The 6,000-nt window shown below is 33.4% G+C and overlaps 1 protein-coding gene across 1 annotated transcript in view; it reads left to right on the top strand.

Annotated features, from left to right (window-relative positions):
• The first annotated feature begins 231 nt into the window (after positions 1–231).
• LOC126759194 (pituitary homeobox homolog Ptx1) overlaps positions 232–6,000 on the top strand; it is an 80,312-nt gene continuing 74,543 nt past the window's right edge. The window contains exon 1 of the mRNA XM_050473888.1: positions 232–2,066. The gene's annotated coding sequence lies outside the window, so the exon portion shown is untranslated. The remainder of the gene's footprint in view (positions 2,067–6,000) is intronic.

Here is a 6,000-nt window from a genome sequence, read left to right as displayed (position 1 = left end):
TATAGCTAGCGCGCTCACACCACCGCAAGCGTGGTTAGTCGACACGATCGATAGCGCTGCTCGCTAACGTATATATATTTATATATATGTATGTATATGGATATATATGTGTGTGTGTGCGCTGATAAGATATTTGTGTTGCTTTCGCCGAGTCGCTCGCCCGCTTGTTGGACTAGCGCGCTGCTAAACGGAATTTCACAAATCAGTTCGTTGTTTTCCGCTGCGCCAGTGTAATCGAACAGTGTACATGCCGCGCTGAACGCACCGCTAAGCAGAGTGTATTTGAATATTTTCGCTTGCCGCGTCCCAACGGCGCGTTGAAGCAGTGAATTTTCTGAATTTTCCAATAATTGTGTGTGGAGCTGAAAAGTGTGTGTTCAGCAACAAAAAGTGATTTCCATTCAGTCTCAACAACAAAAATAACAATAATAACAACAACAAGAACAATAACAGTGTGGAATATATCTAATAAGGGGTGGTGATAGCAGCAACGCATCAGCAGCAGCCACACGGCCAGCGTCCGCCCCATTCTACAGCAACACCAACAACAACAACAATAGCAGCAACTGCAGCAGCACTAGTAGATAGTGGTACTAGTAGCAGCAGCAGCAGCAGCGGCATTGCGCAGCGCGTGTTCGTACTCTCTCACGCCATACGCCAAGCGGTGTGTTATTTTTGTAACTGATATTTGTCTATATCTTTGTTATTCTCCTGCGCGCGTGTTTCATTAGGGTGTTTGTTGTGTGTGCGCGCTCGATAGCCGAAAAGCGCCCAGCATAGCAGCAGCAGCAATACACTCGCGCGCAATGTGCCATCATTTGCTGGTACACAACCACACGCACATACATATATAGGCACTCGTACTCGCACTTGTGGTGTACATATCCACTACTCATCCAGTCGATACATTTGCGTTTCAAATTTGATTTCAATTCAGATACGTCTCGTTACCAAAGCAGACGCGTTTCCGTTTTCCGCTACCACTGTGATTGCCGCCATACAAGCTGCTGCTACACTTTTTTCAGCCAAACGTGCGCTCCGTCACAAAAGTCAAATTCCTCCAAGTGTTGTACAATAACAACTGCTCACTACTCAGTAGCGTTAGTGTCGGTGTGTGACAGTGTGGTGTATTAAGAATTGTGAATTAAAGGCATCTACAGCTTAGCCTAATTACGCGAACGGCTTAAATTATTAGCAGACTAAGCCAGTGCGAATCCCCGAACAAAGCTAACTGAACTAAAGAGTGTGCAGCTGAACTGTGTGTGTACTACGCATATGCATGTGTGAGTGTTTTGTTTTTTTATTAAGCGTAAAAAACTAAAGCTCTTTAACGCGCTTAAGCTCTGCGTAAGCACTTAGCTACATAATTTGTTATTTTGTGGATACGTGAACGTGAATTTTTTTCAAAGGTTTTGCGTGAAATACTAAAAACAAAAAAATACGTACTACTATTTACAATAATAAACAGCAGCAGCAAATATTGAATTGTGAAAAAAGTATTTTTATGAAATATACAATAGAGTGACAACAACATTACAATTTACAACAACTTTAAAGTTAAAAAAGTGTCAAAAAGTAATTTAGCTAACTGTTTCACATTAAAAATAATAATAAAAAAAAAAAATTGCGTGAAAATATTTTAAAAATTTTAGCAGCAAAAACTCGTTACAAAAAACACTATATTACGCAGTTATCTCTAAAAAAATATTAATAAAAATCTAAAAGTAAAAAAGAAAAACAAAAAATACAACAGCACACGTTCCGTTTTTGAAATTGCTGCTATTTTCATACACGCACACAAATTTCCATTTACAACTTCGATTTGTCGCCGCGTCTTGCCATTTGATTTATGCCTCTTCAAGCGCTCACGACCCGTCGGTTAAACACCCATGTGCAGTGACAGTAAATTAGTGCGTCGAAATACACAAATCAGCCATTACAACTACAAAAAATCAAAAGCATAATAAAAACTATATCACACAGTAGTAAAATCCGAAAACTTTGTCAGCTAGTTCGATTCATTATAAGTGGATTAAACGCTGATATCGGCCACCTTGTGCTTGAAGGTAAGATTTGCCGGTTTTTCTTTTATACATTTTTCCTCACACAATTTGATTTGTTGCGCTCGGTCAGGCAGTGCACGTGACTTTTATGCGGTCATATTTTGCTCACAAAAACATTCATCAAATTGGAGATTATCTAGCAGCTTATTTTTGTTGTTGGCTGTATATATTTGAATTTGTAAAAATGAATAAAATATGTTGGTATAAGCAATAGGTGTACCCGCGTTCATGATTGGCAGTCTCACCGAGTTTTCAATTATGGGAAATTTTGTTCAAAAAGCCGTCGCCAAAAATCATACCTCTGAGTGTATTTTTCATATTGGGAAATTCTCATAAAATCCGTGTGTTGAAGGGGTTTCGAAGTTATTTCACCTTTCCAATATTTTGTTTTTTTTTACAAATTTAATATTGGCACTAAACTTTTACTTTTCCATAGTGACTTAAATTTTATTTTTGTTTGAAAATCTCGGAACACAAAATTAATTCAATAGTTGAACTGTTCTCTAGATATTAAAGCATCCGATTCATTGAAAATACCGCAAATATGCCCAAAAAGTTAATTAATTTATATCAAGCCAGTTGTGAAAACTTCGAATATTCTCTGTAATTACATCATTTTTCAAATAGTTTGCTTTAGAAACATCTTTAATACTAATGCGAGTTATTCCGTGATTGGGGTTTGACTCTCAAGTGACAAGTGTAATATTATTCGTTTTATTATTGTTATATTATTATATCTAAAAAATTATTGAGCTTTTCTTGTGAGACTGCTAACACCCAAAAATCACTCGCATTTTGTAAAAACCCGATTTCTGGAGCTTTGATTATACGAGTTAACATATCATCGCAGCTGTTGCGTTTCTTCTGATATTTGTGACTTGAAAGAATCTCGATACAATCGAAGTTTTAATATTATTATTCGTATATTTGACACTTGAGTGCTGAAGGTGTCGAAGCTTTAATATTATACCTCTTTAAATGGATTTTTGGATCTCATCTCCTTTGAACAGCTGATACTCACGTTTTATGAGAGCTCTATTTCCGAAGTTTACATTAACTTTAAAGCTGCTTCTATTATTACAGCAGTTGAGAAGAGTCTAAATTTTAATATTATTTGTTTTCTAACAATAATTTTTGATCTCTTCTCTATGGGACAGCTGATAATCACGGTTGAGAATTGCCTCTTGAAATTCAATGTCAAATCCTTGATTTCAAAATCTTGTTATTCTAAAACTGTTACGAAACATGTCTTTCAAGTAAGAAATCCGAATGAAAAATATGATCAAGCTATATAATTATACATCAATGAAATAAAATGTTTCTAAAACCATCTCTAAGTATACTTAAATTCCAAGTCATTCATTTATGCGATAATAATTCAAAACTTGCAGAAGTTCGTATTCAATCCAATTTTGGTGAATCAAGTATGTGATAATGTACTTGACATGTTCCTTTGTATTTGCCGCTGGCGTCTCATAATGTTAGCACATCTATGGATTAATGTGAAGAAGTCTGTGATAAGGCTCAACAGTTCTAAAAATGTAGATACATATAATAGGCCTGCTGCTACTATTAAGTTTCGTCTGATATAATTTCAAAATAATGCTCTCAAATAATTTTTTTTTTCGTTTGCTTTTAATTATTTATTCATCTAACTCATCGCAAACATAATATGTATGCCTATATCAGCTCTTTAAACTTATATTATGCTATTCTCGGCTTTCTTCGTGAAAAACAAATTGTTTGTTCAGAAGTGGGTATTAAAAATTTTAGGTTTACCACTCATCGAAAACGAGTTTGCAGCAAAAATAATCAAGGAATCTTTAAAATAAAAGTTGTTATTATGTTTTTCCAAATTTTCAAACACATTTACATATTAGAACACATTGTTTTCCAACCTCTTTATTCAATATGCTGTTTGAATGTAATCTCTCATCCATAAAATATATATTTATGAAATCATAAACAAATGTGATCCTATCATAAACAATATTAATACATGTTATTAGCATAAAATATAATTTTTTAATATTTATGAAATTAAAAATTGAAACAAAAATAGATATTTCTATATCTTCTTCTTCTTTATTGCTTACGCGTTATATATCATACAAATTTGAAAGGCAGAACAGCAAATGTGTGAACTCTTCTTTATTTGTGAAAAAGCAGATAGTAGCAGTGGAAGGGGGTAGAAATAATATGATAATAAAATGGTATATTTAATGGTGGAACGTATGGAGCACAGGTCAAACCGCCAATAAAAATCAACCATCTGCAAAAACATATTTCACCAACTTTTTTTCTTCAATGACAAAATTCGCGCATTTCACAGTTTCAAAATATAATTTTTTATAAAAGACTTACACAAATAATTTGTTTCACGGGTTTTTTGATTTTATATTTATAAAAATAAGTGCTGTTTCCTATTTAAAATTAGTGAAATTAAATTTAGTAAAAATAAAATAATATTAAAAATATATTTTTTCGGATCAAATATTATTCCGAAACTCTGTTATACTGATGTGGGCTAAGCCTGACAGTTTTTAGAACTTATGCTAGTTATCTGATACTGTTTATAAATGGTCATCCATTTCGGGGTTCCCTACTTTTTTGAAGAAAACACACAGAAACTTCAACTTTAACGCGGAATGTGTCTTATCATTCGAAAGAACATTCTTTAGTTGTTATCTTTTGAAGAATATCTCTTTCAATTGTGTGCCGCGGCTGCGTCTCAGATCGTCCAATATTTGATGACTCTTTCGGGTATTTCGACTGGTGACAAATCGATCGGCTCAAAATATGAAATTATCTACTCACCGAAGTGGCCTCTCAATAAATCCATTGATTGATGCGATGTGTTGAGTCTTGTTGAAACCAAATGTCTCCTAGATCACAAGCTTCAATTTCAGCCAACAAATAGTCGATTATCATGGCATAATAACGGTCGCTATTGACGTTTACGATCTTATCAGCACTATTTTTGAAGAAATTTTGACTTTCTTTATGAAATGCCAGCTCGTGAATATCATATTCAGGCTGCTCTTCGTTCCAAATGCTGCAATTTCGCTTGTTTATATATCCATTGTGCCCCAGAAATTGGTCTAATCGCTGAACAAAATGTGGATAGTAAACGTCGGATCTTATTCACACTTCTCAAGAGCCTATAGAGCGAATTGATGTCGCTTTGGAAGGTCGAGCGGATTTAGTTCTTGCACAAGATCTATTATTTGTACGCTTTCTTCACTGCTTGCTGGCGTGGTCTACTGGTTCGAATTGTATCCAATACTGAATGCTGGGTCTCAAGATGGGTGATGGTGTTGTGAATAGTACGCTCAGTAGGCCGATTATGTTGACTATAAATGATGTAATTTTGTTGTTTTTTAGATAAATCTTCTGATAAAAAAAAAAATTATAATAATATAGTAGGAAGTGTAAAAAATATTAAAAACTACATATATTATTTTATAAAATTGTTAAGTTTTATTACTGCTATTATATAATTTATAATTTTTCTAAGGAAAAAATTTAGTTTTTGGCTCTCTAGTGTATATTGTAAACATTTGATTAAATATATTTAAATTTTAATTTTATTTTTTCTTTGTTATTCTTAAAAACTGTTTAGTTTTGGTCAAACAGATTTCTATATACATATGTCTATATATTCTTGTTTTTTTCAAAACTTTTTCTAAACATAAAAATCATAAAATGTGAAGCCCAAAGCAACAAACTTGACATTGCAACAATAAATTAATTTCTTTATACGAATTTAGAGGTTGCCACATTCGAAACTAAGAAATGAGCAACGCTACAAATACAAAAATATGTGTGTGAAAAATATTTATTTTTGAAATAAATTTTATGTCGAAATTATTTATCGCCTATCAACATAAATTCCAAATATATTTAAAATTTCTCCAACTCAAACATATGAATTTTG

This window comes from Bactrocera neohumeralis, chromosome 2, assembly GCF_024586455.1.
Source record: "Bactrocera neohumeralis isolate Rockhampton chromosome 2, APGP_CSIRO_Bneo_wtdbg2-racon-allhic-juicebox.fasta_v2, whole genome shotgun sequence".
Classification (NCBI taxonomy): Eukaryota; Metazoa; Arthropoda; class Insecta; order Diptera; family Tephritidae; genus Bactrocera; species Bactrocera neohumeralis.
The sequence above is the reverse complement of the archived record's forward strand: the minus strand, read 5'-3'. Positions and strand labels throughout refer to the sequence as shown.